Source organism: Lichenostomus cassidix, chromosome 14 (assembly GCF_008360975.1).
Source record: "Lichenostomus cassidix isolate B80296 chromosome 14, HeHo_3.0, whole genome shotgun sequence".
Taxonomy (NCBI): Eukaryota; Metazoa; Chordata; class Aves; order Passeriformes; family Meliphagidae; genus Lichenostomus; species Lichenostomus cassidix.
This window is the reverse complement of record NC_139495.1, coordinates 10,680,393-10,696,853: the sequence shown is the minus strand read 5'-3', so window position 1 is coordinate 10,696,853 and position 16,461 is coordinate 10,680,393. Positions and strand designations below refer to the sequence as shown.

General features: G+C 41.6%; 1 long non-coding RNA gene across 1 annotated transcript in view; it reads left to right on the top strand.

Annotated features, from left to right (window-relative positions):
* LOC146430854 (uncharacterized) overlaps nt 1-14,492 on the top strand; it is a 73,736-nt gene extending 59,244 nt beyond the window's left edge. The window contains exons 2-3 of the long non-coding RNA XR_014855239.1: nt 12,172-12,262; nt 14,008-14,492. This is a non-coding gene — a long non-coding RNA (uncharacterized LOC146430854). The remainder of the gene's footprint in view (nt 1-12,171; nt 12,263-14,007) is intronic.
* The last annotated feature ends 1,969 nt before the right edge of the window (nt 14,493-16,461 follow it).

The window sequence follows — 16,461 nt, the reverse complement described above, 5'->3', positions numbered from 1 at the left end:
CTACATACTGATATTGTGTACAAAATCTGGCATGCACAGGAGGATGCTGGGCCATGAATTATAGGTGCCTCTTCATGCAAACAGTGGATAACCCAGCAGCAAAATGAACTGCACAGTGTTATTAGTCATCTTGTAATCCTGGATTAATTTCATTCCAGATGGTGACAGGAGTAATATATTGCCAAAATTGCCCCTTGTCCTTTCTTGGTGGTTAATAGCTTATCTGCATTAGTTTCACTCTAGAGTGCAGCAACTCTAACAACCTAAATAGTGGGAAAAAATGTCCTGTGGAAGCACCACTGGCAAAACAGCTCCCATGGATGATGGCAATACTGTGGCAATGTGGAGTTTGGACTTTCTGGGAAGTTCAGGACCTTTAAGAAACTTGCCTTTAACACTTTGCACATCTGTACACACAGATTGCTCTTTCTCTGAGTTACCTATCAGATGGTTTATTTAACAGGCTGCAGTGATGTGAAGAGGGTCTTACTGGTCAAGATATAGAACTTGGGAGAGAAATTTGCAGCCAAGATGAACGAAAATCAGCGAGCAGCTTCAGGGGGCAGAGAAGGTTAAAGCTGCAATATTCCTTTTGTTCAAGTCACAAGATGAAGCATAATAATCTGCTTGTTCTAAAAGCAGCTTCTTTGTGTCTTGGATAATTGATATTTTTTTTTTTTAGGGAGTAGCAGTTTTACCATTGTTCAGAACTTTTTCTGCTCAGATTTAGGGCCCTGATGTTCTGTGAAGACAGAATATCACAATGCCAGCTCTCCTGGCTGTGGGCAAAACAGGAATTGAGTGCAGCTGGAGCAGTATCTGCCTCCCAGCAGAGGAAGGTTCCTGTCACGTATCTGTCACCAAACTGCACAGAGGGGAGCAGGAGGGGGCACTGCTGCTATTCCAGCTGGAAGAGGGGTCAGTGCCTGGATCAAAAATTGATCCTGAGAGGAGAGGCTCTGCTTGATTTCTTTTTTCTTTCTGAGCCAGTCCAAGGTCCTGCTTTCCTAAAAGCAAATTAGATACTTGTCTTAGCTAGGAACAAAGCTGTGTGTTGTGTGACACCTGCTCACTGCCCAGATAATCCAAAGGATCACCTTTACCTGCCACCAAGGGGTTCCTTCAGCCTTCCCTGGCACCAGGAACTGCTGTAGGGCTGAGTGCCCTTGGGAGAGAAGGAGCTTAAATCAATCCTTGGATCTCTAGAACCAACACTAAAGGGTGGCTGGACTGGGTCAGAAGGCAAGGTGATGATGTGCTGACCTCTTAAACTGGATGAGATTATCAGCAATTTCTGGTCATAGGATAGATGTGCAGCACTTGGCAAAACACAAGTGTACAAAGCTGAAGTGAGACAGATGACCCTGAGTCAGGATCATCATTGTTTTGGTTTAAAACCTTCTGTAATGCTGCTTTGACTTCTTCCCTGTTCAGATCTAGAAGAGGCAATGGCAGGGATTGGGAAATCATGTTGATTCCTGAATAAATGTAATGCAGTTTAAGAGGTTTGCCTAAGGAATAGGGAAATACTCTGTGTTCACACAACTCAAGTGAGGAGGAATCATGCAAAATTATGTAAAATCTTGTTCTGTTAAAGAATCACAAATTTAGCCCATTCATTTGAGCTCTGAATGTCTCCATTCAGTTACTAAAATGGCTCTGTTGTGTCATTTATCAACTCTGCAGTGCGTGAATCATTTATCATGGATTTCTCTGTGGTCTGAATTTCTGTTGGACAGTGCACCTTGTACCCTACTTTTCAATGCTGCTTAGAGCTATTTGTGCTAATTTGGACTTTCATCTTCCTCCTGTCACACTTATTCTTTCAGAACTTGTTTTGAACAGCTTTCCAAAAGGAAGCCTGCAGAGGAGTGACCCTTTTGATATGTCTGTCTAATATTGACCATCTCTCCCCATATTTCACCTCCTATTGATGCCTCTGCTAAACCAAGAATGGCTAAAAGGATACATAATTCATCAGACCTAAAGGAGAGTAGGAAATCATGGGAAATAAGAGTTTGTGTTCAAAGTCCAAGAAAACTGCTCATTACTGCAGGTCTCATATTTTATTATAAAGGGAACTGATTTTAACCTTTGGACATCTAGCTTAGAGGCTGAGGTCTCCAGGCAGCAGTAACATCATCCATCATGGTATTATAGGTGGTTATTGTAATGTTCCTGCTCTTTTACTTAGGTCTAGGTGTCAGGTTTACACGAGAACAACTTTAACAAGGAATTACCCAGCTGTTTTCATGATTTATCCCCAGAACCACACATCCACTCACACTTGCTAGTCCTGAGTCTCACTGCATTGTGTGATTTCTTCTGTGAAGCCTCTCATTGGGAAGTAGCTGAGCTCTAACCTCCAGATCTGAGCCACACTGGAATGGTTGGAAAGTTTTGTAAGGGAAATGACTGCTCCAGGCAAAGAATGATTAAATAATAAATATATGGTCAGCTCAGCTCATAGAAACTCTCTGCCCAGAGACTGCATGCTCCATTGAAAGATGAAATATTCAGTGCTTCCCTGCTACTGGCTTCCTCATATTCAGCTGGTCAGTAAAGTTTGTGTTTGAGAGCTTTGACACTTGCTCATAAAACTGTGGGGATTTGGGTTTTGTAGGAGTGTCCAGAACTCATTTGAAGGCCTTGCATTTCAGCTGTGTCTAAGCAGAATAGAAGAAGGCCAGTCTAGCAGTCTGGCCCTTTCACTCCTGAAGACTTAGCTCAACAGGTCCAAGCCTGAACAAATTATCTTGGAAAAGCAGGAGAAGTTAAATGGATCCTTTTCCTTGTGGCAGCACAGCTCTTCCTCAGTATTGCCCACTGCTTCCAGTCCTTAAAGACTTTCAGCATGACACCACATATTGCCTCCTGCTATAACTCCTCCTGCTATAATGCCCTTTTCCTGCCTTCACATCACCAGCTCCTGTTGCTTGGTCTGCTGCACAGAGGCTTCATGTAGTTACAACAAGGATGGGATGTTATGGAACAAACTATTTTACATATGCTTCCAGAGTTCCTTTGAAATGTTTTAGTTTGACCTGGCAGATAGTTCAGGAGTTCTAGGACTGCAAAGTTACCAAAATGATTGCTTCTTGTCTGGGGATCTGGTGCTGGTGTTACTGGATGTTGTCATATAAAATTTTATCAAGTTAGTCTGTTAAGTGATTGCCATGCAGCCATCAATTCCTAGGGTTGTTGAGCCCTCTTAAAATCAGAACAAAGCAAAACAACTATTTTTCTTTTTTTCTGTCTTTATTTTTACTCCATTCAATGATCACAGCGTGCATTGACACCTAGGGATGAAGCACAGCTTCCCTTTGGGCAGAGCTCAGTGATGTGCCAGTCTGAGAGTGGTGATGCAGTGCTGGGGGTGCTGTTAGGGTGATGCTGATGGATTGTGCCTCTCCAGCAGTATGAGTGCTCTCCCAGCAGAGGATGAGGGTGGGGAAGCAGGGAATGCATCGCTACAGTGGTGATGCATTTATATTTGGAAGCAACATTGCCATGCCATTATCTGGATGTCTTTGAGTAAATTTGGGATTTAACATCCATCAAGCTGCCTGACAGCACTAAGCCTGTGCTTGTGAAATGTCTCATAGGATGGAGGCATAAATCTGAGTTATCTACATAGCAGGGATATTGAGTTATGCTGCACAGGAGAGGCCATAAACATAGCTGCTCTGCAAAGCATATCTGAGAAGAGACCCGAAATACAGCTCATTAATAAAAACAGTGCTGCTGTAATACACAGCTCTAACTTGTGGCAGAAGGAAAGGAATGATTTTAGGATTATCCTTTCAGGACACACATTTATGTGACTCCTAGGGACATGCAGTTCCTTGAGTAGAAGATGAACAAAACTTTAGCAGATCTCATCTACTACTGTAATTCAAAGAACTCTATGAAAAACCTAGCTGAAACGAATCATTCTGGCCTTAGCTTGTTACCTGTGATAATTAGAAACATCTCAAAATATCAAGTTTATCAGACCTGATTGTTTGCCATTTTACTACAGTAATTCTTGTGTATATCAGTTCTATACAGTGATGCCATCTGGAAACTGATGGCATCTCTGCAGCACAGAATGGATCTGACAAGAGGGAATCAAGGCTATCACTGTGTCTTTTCTTTGGAGTTGTGTTGCTGTTGTGACTTGAATAAAACATTTGTTGGCATTTCATGTAAAGTACCCAGGATTCTGCACTGGAACATAAAGCTCACATTTTCAGTAATTATACTGAGATGTTCTTTCCATTCATCAGAGAAAGTGTGTATTACTCTGGAGAAAAAGGGTTCCAATAGACTGAAGTACACTTGAGGCACTCATCAGGATATTTCAAGTCATTCTGTCTTTAGGACTTCCTAGCTTTTTGTTCAAAATCTTGGAGTGGACTGAAGTAAATCATGATGGGAAAGAGCACTGGGTTGCAGCCTGTTCTGTAAAAAAATCCTCACTGAGTATTTGCTCAAAACACTGGTGTTCTGGATGTGTAATTGATTTATTTTTACTTAAAACTTGTGATGCATTACTTTGCTTCTCACAGAACATGAGAATTATTTAATGGAGTGGAAAATGCTGTGATCATACATTGATGAGGCTGCTGGCCAGTGTTGTTAGAGCACTCATAGATTGTTGCCTCTTCAAAAACAAAACATAATGGGAAGCTCAGGTGCCTCTGATCCCTGCTTTGTCCCCTAGTCTGACTGCAGGAATGTTCTTTGGCTCCCTGATTCTAAGCACATTAACATCTAGAGCAGTTAAGCCTGTGGTTTTCTGGAGAGAGAATTAGAGATAGGCACAGCAATGTGTCCTGGACACAAATATTTAACTGTACATGGATCAAAGACTGCCAGGGAGGGGATTAAGAATGGGGTACCATGTGGTGACCACAGCAATAATCACCTTTTTTCCAAAAGAAACCTATTAGTATCTGAGATAAAAGACTAATCCACTTACTGGTTATGCAAAACAAGCAGGAAACAGTATGACAACCAATTAATTTAATATGTTAGAAAAAGGGGGAAAAAACTCAAGGCTCTGTACATGGAAAGAGAAAAAGCCTTGTCAGTTATTAATGCTTTCTTTTCTTGCTAAAAGAACAAATGCAACTTTGCCAGGGTTTTTGCTCATAGGTATCCAGGAACTCGATAATTTGTAAGAGCATTATCCTAAAAATAACCTTAATTACTGCAGAACATATAGAATACTTTCCAGAGGCACTGCTTCCTAATTCATTGTAGCTAATGAATAAATTAACCTGGCTGTTAGGACCAAGCCTTTGTATGCACTGTCTAGATGGTAGCTGCTCTTCTGAGGGGAAAAATACTGTCTAAAATAGGGCATTTTCAGCAATGCCATTGAGCTTTTGGAGACCCAAAAATGAGGAAGGGGACACAATTAAAATCCTGTGCTCACAACCATGTTCTGCCCCTGGGCTGATGAGAAGAAAGATCTCTTTGGCCTTTGAGAGCACTCAGAAAGGACAGATCCCACCTGGTGATCCATTCTCACTGAAAAACCTAATCCTTCCTAATCACCCTGAGCAGCTGAGTCAGAGCAGCCTTTCTGCAGGGGCTGTGGGAGTCGGATCACAGCAGAATTCCTTTGCATTTCTTGAAGAAACTCAGTATAATAATTCTTTCTTTTCTCTCATGATTTCTCCTCTGTTTTCTCTTTCACTTAGAGCTTCCTTACTGAGGCAGTCTGTGATGGAGAACAACAGAGGGAGAGAAACTGCAAGCCTGGAAAACAGCTAAAGTCACTCATGATCAGTGGCTGTAATGGACTGTGTGGACTTGCAGGAATTATAGGATTTAGATAGCATGCTGGGAACTTCTTTCTTCTATTTTAATAATAACATGGTTGTGGCTTAGAGGGATCATGCACAAAGAAATGTTGACACGTGGCCAGGTCAGCATCAAATGTGTATGCAGTGCCTTGATGGCACTAAATAACTTGATTTCCAAGCAGGAAAGGGTTGTTGTATTTGTGGTGGGTTTTTAAAAATTTATTTGGTTTGTTTGTTCATTTTGCTGTTGTTGATGATTTAGTTGGGATTTTTTTATGCAGCAATTTTAATTGATAAATAAATAAACCAACTGTGTGTAATTTTGAGTACTAAAGGGAGCAGTGTGTTAACACTTTTGTTAAGTATATTGACTATGAAATAGTGCCTCAACTCTTGTCTTTACATTCTTTATTTCCCACATAAAGAGTAGTGGAACTTGCAGAAAAGTAGGTATTTTTGTGGACTGACAAGATATTTTTAGGAGAATAAAAACGGGGGGAACCACTAGCAGAAAAAATCAAACAAATGCAAACCAGAAATGTATCATATATTTATGTATAATAAAACTGAACCCTGAGTTTAGTATTTGCAAACTTCACGTTTTAACCTTCTTTCTTTAACATTGCCAAGCTGAATTTTGCAGATGCACTGCAGCTGCTTTGCTTGGGAGAAAGGCTGTCCCTGGAATGAGCACACAGCTCAGAGTAACCCACCTCCCAAAGCTGCCAAAGGTCTGAAATGATGCCACAGAAGTAACACAGCAAATGCAGTTTTAAACAAGGGTGTTGGTGTTTACAACCACTGCATTAGCAAGCTGGATTGTAAAAAACCCTTAATTAAAGGCATTGCTGTTTGCGTTTACAGGTCATTAGTTTGCTGTGTGCTGTGCAGATGTACTCAGCTGTTTGCCAGAAAGGTCTCACTGGCATAATATGAACTGTGATTTTTATTTGCCACTGCTTTAACTTGGAAGTTTTGCCTTTTGAAGCTCGTTGCTGGATTTTTTTTTTCTTAATTTAAGGTTATTTTCCAGGCTTTATCCCGCTTTTCATGGAGTAAGTCATCCTTTCTAAGTAGAACTACTTAAGGCAAGTAGAAAAAACTACTTTCCCTCATCTCTGTTTTTTGGCTGAGCTCCAGATGAGTAGCCTTCCACCAAGAGTGAAGGCTGGATGGAGGCAGAAAATCATTCATAAAAAGGGTACTTGTCACTGTCAAGAGAAGGCTGAGAATGAGCTGTGCTTGCTAATGAGAGGAAAAAGTGAATTTTTTAATTCTTTTATCGAAATTTAAATCTTTGGTACTGCCCATGGGACATACATGTGTGCCCAGCATCACATCATGTTTTTTTGCCTCAGATCAGGCAGAATAAAACCTGTGCCTTAACATAATGCCAGGATGTGAAAACAGCAGGTTTTGTTTAGGGAGGAGAGGAGTTCAGAGGGAAGAATTAAATGTCCTTTTGCTTTGAGTTTGACCTGGCAGCATTACTTCTGCTTCCCACAAATCAGCCAACACTTGAGAGGCAGATCTGGAAAAGGAAGCTGTATCACCTGGAGCCTGGCAGTGAATTCCTTGTAGCAGCACAGCAGCATCAGCACCAGAGGTTGCAGAATGACATCTCCATTAGCAAGGCTGATAATCAGCACTCCTGACAATGCTATTGAGGCCTGCAGGTGTTTTTTTCAAATATAGGCCATATAAAACTGTCACTGGTGTCCACAGGATTTAGTAATAAAAGTGAAGGACACAGCTGTGAGAATAAAAAGCAGAAAGTATGCTAGAGTGGGAGAGTCTGTTGTTGTAGGAAATAAATATTTCTGTTTAAAGGGGTGAATCCAACAAGAATCCAACAGAATCTACCTGTTACTGAACAGGTAGATTCATAAGGAAACAATATTTAAACGTCAGCATGATAATAGCTGTGTGGAATCATGACACATGACAATTGATGTAATGTTTTAAATAAGATAAAAGAAAAAAAATCCTTTGAAGTGCAGCTATTATTTGAAGTACTTTTAAAGTGATCACATTATGATCCATCAAAGAAAGATCAGTAAAAAAGGAGCATGGTAAAAGTTATATTTGAAATATACTTCTGGATTATTCAGAGTAGTGATTCATGCTATATTATGCTGTGCTTGAAGCATGGCTGAGGAAGCTGTGACTAATATACCAAATGGACTCAATCTGGAGAGATAAATATCTGTAAGGATGAAGTGAGTGTTCATATGTAGGAACTGAACTTGCCATGGCTTTCTTGTAGCTGTTTGCTCTCACTCAGCCGAACTCAGGGCAGTCCAACTGTCCACTGGATCCTGTTTGCCCATTAAAATAAAATAAAATAAATCTGTGCCCTTAACCAGTGTAAAAATGGCCAGCTGGGGATGGGGATGTTTCTCTGTGTGCAGCAGGCACATCTCTGGCAAGAAGCAGGGTGGCGTGAGAGACATTCTGTAGAAAACTATGGAAGCAGTTAAGACATTTCTAGTGGTGGAATCCTGTAATTTTAGTGGGATCCTGTAACTACAGCAGAGATGGAATTGTTTCAGGCTGTTTGAATGCTACTTTATATGCCAATGAACTGTAAAAATGTGAGATGGGGAAGAGGCACTTTAGTTGGTGCTTATGTGCAGTTTAGCTTGTGTTCTGCATGCTCAAAAAGCAGGGATTGGAGTTACTGAGCCTCTCATCATCTTTTATCTTGTGGGCATACGTGAAAAAGTTGAGACTGTTTTCCTGTTTTTGCAGGCATTTGTGAGAGGAAAGTGGCTGTTCAGTTCATCAACAGCCTCCTCAAATTAACAGGAATTGATAGGCACATACTGCACACCACTCTGCAAATCTCTCAAATGATATTTGTTTGTGCACACAAGGGAATTTCAACTTTATAAGCAGATACCAACCTTGTGCGAGTAACATCTCTCTTTAATGGAAAAAATATGTAAATGTACTTTTTTCTAAATCCTTGTTGTTAGTTTATAATACAAGCAGGGCTACTCTGGGGAAAACTGAGCAACTGCATCCTTATGAGAACTTTGCTGATTTGGCTTTCAGCCGGGGCTCAGTGCACTTGAGGAGTGCTGGTAGCTGTTGCCTAGCAAAGATCCTATTGCAGGTTTGATGGAATTACCTGCTCTCAGGGGGTGTGGTGGTTTCTTGGCTAAGGTCAGCCAAATCTTTAATGTGCTTCTGGTGCATTTTGCCAATATCTGTGTCTTAGCTCTCTAGAAATCTTTATTTTAAGCTTCCCCAATGGAAAGGATAAGAAAATCATTCTTAGCAGTGTTTTCCCTAAACCTCAGAGAGATCCAGACCAAGAAATCAATTATCTCTGTAGCCAATACTGTTTAGGGACAGGAAACCTAATGGTCCTTTAGCATTTACCCCATTGGACTGTCAGATCTGTGCCTGAATTCCAGCAGGGGTTTTGGGGGTTGTAAAAAGAGGATGATCTGTGCACTACCAGATCTTTTGGGGTTACAAACCTGATAAGGATCCAGAATGGCCAAACCAGGTGCATGATGGAGCTTCCTTCAGCTTTGCTGGGTCGTCTGCAGAGGCACTGAGGGCATTTGGTCTAAAGTAAAGCACACAAAGCTGTTCCAAAGCAGAAAAGCAGAATAAGATTGCATGGGTTTGGCTCTCTGTATCAGCTTTGCTAATCCAATAACAAGACCCAAAATCTGGATTCACTCTTGTCAAATGGTAATGTCCTTCTGCTGTGCTGTGTCCAGAAAAAGAAAGGAAACCTGCTGGGGAACATTTCCATGCCTTTTGCTGGGGTCAGGCTGCTCTATGCACTGTTATCATCCAGCACTGGGTTTTGAAGCTGGATTATGTAACTGTGGCACATCTTCTCTTATTCCAATCTGGCTGATGGTGAAATGCAAGCAGGAACCAAAATTACTGGCTGTGGTGGAGAAAGTAATCCCCACAAGCCTGCTGGAAAGGGGCAAGAGTGGTCTTGTGGGAGGAGAGCTCAGCAACATCTCTGTCCTTTGTGACAGCTTGGAGAGCTCCCTTGTCAGTTCAGATCTCTCTCTGCTGGTGAGGATCAGTTACATTCCCGATGGACAATCCCCGGGATATTCCAAGAGTTTGTAATTTAGACTTTGGGACCAGGGGCCAGCTTTGTTCTGTCTGTCCTCATCCACTGTAGAGGCATCCTTTTTGCTAGCTGTTCCTATAACCCCATCAGTGGCTGCAGTTTTGGACCCTGTTTAATTGGCTTCTGTTTAGTGAAAAAATCTGCATCACTCACAAAGTTCCTTTAAAGCAAGAGCCTTAGCACATATTGCAGTGCTGGAAAGTGATAGACACTGGAGCATTGTCAGCTGCTTGGCTGCTCTGCAGCTTTAACAGCAGCAGCTCTGCTCTCAGTGCTGGATTCCACCCTTGTTGGCAGGGTTAAAACCTGGGGGGAAGGAGAGAGGAGAAACAGCTCAGCTCTCAAATGTTACCTTAGTTATCAGCTCTTTTCCCAAACTACCCTTATTCATTAAAAGCTAATGATGTTCTACTAATAAAATCTGATCCTTGCTTACATAAATTTATTCTGACACGACCTTTAATAAATTGGAAGGAGAAAGTGCCAAAAAAACCCTCAGTTGTGCTCATCTCTGGTACACGATACTGATACACTTTGACACCTGCACATTTTAGTTTCCATCAAAGGTCACTTCAAACTGGGAGGGAAAAGGAGTTTAGCATAAAGTCAGCAAATTCACTTTAGGTCTGTTTTTGTTGTTGTTTGTTGTTGGTTTTTTTTTTTTTTGCAGCAAAAGTTCCACTTGATTTAAGAAATCTTTAAAACAAACAAACAAACAAACCAAAACACCAAAAAGTTATGTCATGTGTTTCAGACTTGTGTGCCTGAAGAAGTAAAAGCAGCAGATCATTGAGGAAAGATTCTTTTGCAGAGAAGTGTGTGGGGATTGTCATACACCATCTGCCCCAGAATTGTCACTGTGGTTGTGTCCTTAGTTGGTAACTGGGGGCATTCTGTAAACAATTGTTGATCTTTATTGACAAGGCTTTGTGGGATAATCCTGAAAAATGTGTTAGGGCAGACGACTTGAAGTTCTTTCACTGAGGGAAGAAAATCTGAAAAATAATTTTGGAAAGAAATTGAGACAGTAGGACACTGCATATATGTGAAATGCTAAGTATAATTAAAAAAAAAAAAAAAAGACAAAGCTCTGATTCATAATTTTGACAGGATTACAGCCTTTAAGAGGCCAAGAAAAAGTCCTGATCCTGTGAGAGTTTCTAAAAGCCTTGGCTTTTAGAAGAAGAACAACTAACTATCCCTCTCAAGACCAGGACAAGTTCTATATCCATAATCACTTTAAGCCTTCAAACCTTTTAAGTTTTTCTCCTCCAACTCCTAATGGTTAATCAGAAGTGCTACACATAATTGATAAACATGATTTTCCTTAAGCAAAATAAATGTCACGTCCAGGAAAGATGCTGGATTTAATTTTCCTCTCAGGTTACCCAGGAAGATATCAAGGGCAAATTTATTTTGGCAGCTCCCTGTGTACTTATCTCTGAAAGAGATGAGTAAAATCTCTTGTGGGATGAACTATTTCACTGTTGCTTCTCAGATTGTATCTCTAATCCCAAAGTATTTAACTCCACATTTTGTAGTCTCTGTTACATTTTTAAAGCAGGAACTTGTGATAAAAAGAAGAGTTACTGGGGTCACAGACAGGACTATAGATATTTTTCCACTCCCAGCAACTGGAGACAGCAAATACAAATTTCTTTTTCTGAACACAATCTACTTTGAGCTTCTCCTCCAGCACTGCCATCTCATCTGATGTCTGTGTCCTGGAGCCTCCTAGCTGCCTCAGGAAGAGCTGTGCATTTCCAATTTCTCTCCTCAGGCCTTCTTAGGACACTTTGGAGAGCTCTGCTTCTCTCTATGCCGTAAATCTTCACTGCTCCCAAAGCAATAGGATCAGGCAGTTGCTGCTGGCCTGGCATTGCCTTTCCCTGCAGCCAGTCTGTAGGGACCAAGATTGGATTCCTGGGATGGAGATGGCAGTGGAAATGCCCTGCTGTCCTGCTGGGGTGGGAGCAGTGCCTCTGGGGCTCTGTGCCAGCCTGGGCACCTGGGGGAGGCAGCTCTGCCCAGCCCTGCTCCAGCACAGCCCTGCTGCCTGAAATCAGCTTCAATCACTCTGAAAATGCAGCAAGCCCTGGCTCTGGGTGCGTTTTCACCTTTGATATATCACAATTGATAATGCTCCAAACCCTGCTCTGGTTTGCACACTGCAGCTCCAGAGAGACTCCAAATGCTGCCTTGTCAGACTAATTGGGGCTTGTGAAGGAGAGGACTCTGAATTTAGAATGCTGCTTCTCTCTGCAGAGTCTGAGAGGTGGAAACTGCTCCACGTTCCCTGCCCCATGACCTGATGGAGTCAGCAGCTCCTGCACATACTGATGAGAAGCTTTTTGAGGTGGGTGTTCATCCTGCTGCTGACATTCACCCTTGTTTCTTCAGCAAACCATCAGGGTGGTGACCTCAGCCATCTCTCTGTTTTTAATGGGCTGTTAGGCTCAGGTTTGAAGTCTATAAGGAGAGTGATTTATCATTTTTACCCAATCGTTTAGGCAGTTTGTCCTTTTAGTGAGGTTTTGATCATGCTTGCTATCAGATTCTCAGGCTGAACTCCTGCCTTATTTCTACCCAGTAAAAAAAATAAAATAAAAACATAAAAAGTGGGTTCAAGAGAATAGGAATGTTGACACTGACTTCTGTGGAGTTAGGAGTTCAGTCCCTTAATATTTGTTTTCCTGCCTTTATGAAAAGTTCCTAGTCCTTTTTTGGGAATAGGAGGCTCTTGAAAAAGGGGAATGCAAACCCAGTGATGCTTCAGAGTTTCCATGTATGCACACGACTTCTAAAATGCTGGACACAAACAGGGGATATAATTCTCTAGCTAACATTACATCTTGATCTTACTACCACTTTTGCTTCATGTCTTCCTGTTTCTTAGGAACTCATAAAACTGCATGTTGAAGGAAATGGATTGCTCTTTCCTTTGGCAGTTTACCTATGAGATCAATATTTATGTCTTTCATGTTTAAACACCTAATAACTTCCTGTTTCTCTCTGGCTGTTTCAGGAAAGGACCTTACATTTTTTAGCAATGCATGGTTTTTGACGCAAACTAATGTCATACATCACATAGTTGCTTTATTTTTGCCTTACTCATCTAAAAAATATTGAAATTAACTTATCCCAAGATGTTGACCAGTGCTTTTTTAGAGCATGACCTGGGGATCACACTGTATAGCTGAGTATTTAGTGCATGGAGACATTCAGATATGCTTTCAAAGCCTCTCCATGACAGAAGAACTTACCCTGAGGAGTGGCTCATGGGCAGACTTTGTGGCCTCAGACTGCAGACAGCTCCAGCAATAACTGTAAATAACCTGGCTGCTCAGTGGCCTTGCTCAGAGCCCCAGAAATGTGCTAGTTCTGATGGTTTTCTGCAAGTCCCTTCAAACACACAGCAGTGATGAGCTGTGCAGGCTGTTTGATTTCCTCCTCCTGCACAGGAGCAGCAGCTGTGGCTGCAGTGTGTTGTGGAGCTTGCAGAGGTGACAGACACAGCAGAGGAACTTTTGCTCTTTGTGCTGTTATGAAATAAATAGCAGCAATCCAGCCCTGGAATCACCAGCCTGGTACTCATTGGATCTGACCTTGTATTTGCATGACATGAGTCCTTGATACCCATTAACTGACTATTTTGCAGTGAAAATGCAGAAAAATAAATTGTCACAGGCAGCACAACTATATCCATATTCCATGGCTTCACACACCTTTTTTTTGATTAACCTTTCAAGGTTATTCACCTGTAATTACAAAATACAGCCAAGGTATCTTACAGGTGTTTTAAGAAATAACTTTAGGCCTTACCCAGAAATATAGATATCTATATACTTTCACCAGAAAGCATATGTGATACTCATACTTCCAAACTGCTGCAGAAGGATGAAACTAAAATGAAATGTGTTGTTTAAAAGTCCCACTTTGAATATATGGGTCCCTGCTACTCTTAGTTTTCCACCTTAATTTCTGGAAAGATGATTTAAATCAAATTAGTGGAAAGGCTCACTTTTACAAAATTTATATAATTTGTGGTCTGTGTTTATATACATGCCTTTCCTGGTAGTTTATGGATTTCTTTCATTTCAGATTGAGGAGACTTAAAATGCTTGCAGGGCCTGTGACTGCATCTCAACTGCTTCAGACAAACTGGATTCTTACCTCCTCTCTGACAGTTTGAGATAAATGTATTTGCAGAGTTTCATCAAGTGGTTTAATCCTTCATGAGCAGGAAAAGTCTGGCTCATTTCAGCCTTGTCACCACTTGCTGCTTGACTCCAGAGCAAGGTGACTGGAACTCAACCCTTGCTGAGTTCTGGGAGAAAATGGGATGTAAAAGGGAACCATGAAGATGAGAAGTCTTCTGGTAGAATGGAGGATGTGAGTTCACTAATTAAATTATGTAATAATCCTAAGAATGTGTTGTGGAACTCTTATCAAGATCTTATGAGGGGGGAAATTGCTCAGCAAGCCAATAATCTGCATTAAAATCTCTGGTCACTGCTCCATTAGTGCCATGGCTGTAGCAAATAAGCTGCTGAAGTCATGACTGCAGCTGGGTTTTGGAGAATTACTGACAAGCTTTGTAAGCCATAACTAAGTAATAGAGTGCAATTGTCTCATTGAAACATGACTTTTTAACAACGCAGCTGCTCTGAGCTTGGCGTGTCAAGTGTGTGCTAGAGATAAGTGGGTAAATAATCACAGAGTGATATATAACACAAGCCAATTATTATTTAGAAGTGGCAAAGAATAGAGAGTAGAAAGGATAATGTCTGGTATTTGTACAGACAGGCCTTTCAAAGCCCCTTTATCACCTAGGAAAAGAATTCTGCTGTTGATAAACTTGTTTACACGTCAATAAAATAATACTGAATACCAGTAGAAAAGCAGGTGCAAGTGAATTCTCTTGAAGGGAGTAATGTTCAAATCCTACCTGTCCTCAACACCTGTGCACTGCTCTGGTTCCAGCCAATTCCAATGGAGCATTCCCTGAGCAGAGACTGCCTTGCACACTCACAGACCTTCCCATTGCTCAGCTGGGGTGGGCTAAGGAATCCCTCAGCAGTCCCAGAGTTCTCATATTTATCCCTTATTGGGGTTTATCTGCCTTTGATAGATGGTCAAAAATGATGTGTGTGTTAAAAAAAAAAAATTCTTTCTAACTTGATATAACTTGTGGACTTAGAAATAAACCTCTCTTCTCCAAGAGCAGCTACAAGTATGAGAAGGGAGCAAAAAATTATTCAATTTTAAATTTTTTAAATGACTGAAGACTTTTCTAGTTTTAAGAAACCTGAGCCTATACTCTTGAGTGGATGCCTCATGAAACCTCCCTGTCTATTCAGAGCCCTTCTCTCTAAGCTATTTGTTAGCAGGAACCTCATTCATCCTTCCATTTGAAGCACAATATTCCTTTTCACTTGGTTAAACGAGGATTTTCAACAGCTGCTGAGGGAAATACAGCTTGATTTAATCTGATGCTTAATGATGGACACAATACTAAAATTAACAGCATCTCTGCCACAGGACTTTTGATTCCATTCTTGCTGCCATCAGTTCAAGTCCTCCTTCTATTAATAATGAAGTGAAAAGCAGCAACGATGGCAGGAGTCAAGGTGCTGTTTAATAAGTCATCTGGCTGCAGAGCTGAAGTTCAGGCTTCAGTGTCCTCTGAGTTTATGAAGCACAGAAAGTCTCTAACTCTGAGTGAATAGAGCCCTAAGCCTTTACATGTTAAACACATTAAATGTTTCCAGTTAATTTCATCTGACATCAATCAAAGCTCCACTAAAATTACTCTTGGGGAAGGTGGTGGGGAGGGACGGGAAGTGCAATACTCTTAGTTGGCTTCCAGTCTTTTGCATGAAGTAAAATCACTGAGCTCTGTTGGGAAGAAGGAAGGACCTGTGTAAAGAGCAGTTCCTTCCAAAGGTTGTTTCCTACTCAGCTTTCCTTAGAAAAGAGCAGGAGAGCAGGAAATATGGGGAGTTTGACTAGACTGCAAGAAAAGAGTTTTAAAGACTGTGTGCAGCTCTTTATTCCCAGATGTCATGGTTTCAGCCCAGCCCCAGGCAGCTCCTCGCTCACTCCCCCAGCAGTGGGACTGGGGAGAGAATGGGAAGGGGAAAAGAGAACTCATGGGTTGGGATAATGACAGTTTAATAGGGAACACAGAAGCCATGCACACCAACAAAGCAAAACAATTAATTAAGCCATACCTCCCATGGGCAGGCTGGTGTGCAGCACCTCCAGGAGAGCAGGGCTCCATCACTGTTCCTTGGGAAGATGAGCTCCATCAGTCCAAACATCCCCCACTTCCTCCTTCTTCCCCCCACTTTACACACTGAACAGGATGCCATGTGGTCTGGAATATCCCTTGGGTCAGTTGGGGTCACCTGTCCTGGCTGTGTCCCCTCCCAGCCTGCCAGGCACCCCCACTCTCCTCCCCAGTGTGGTCCTGCAAAAAGCAGAAAGGCCTTGCTCTGTGTGAGCCCTGCTCAGCAATAACAGAAACCTCTCTGCATTACCAACCTGTGCTCA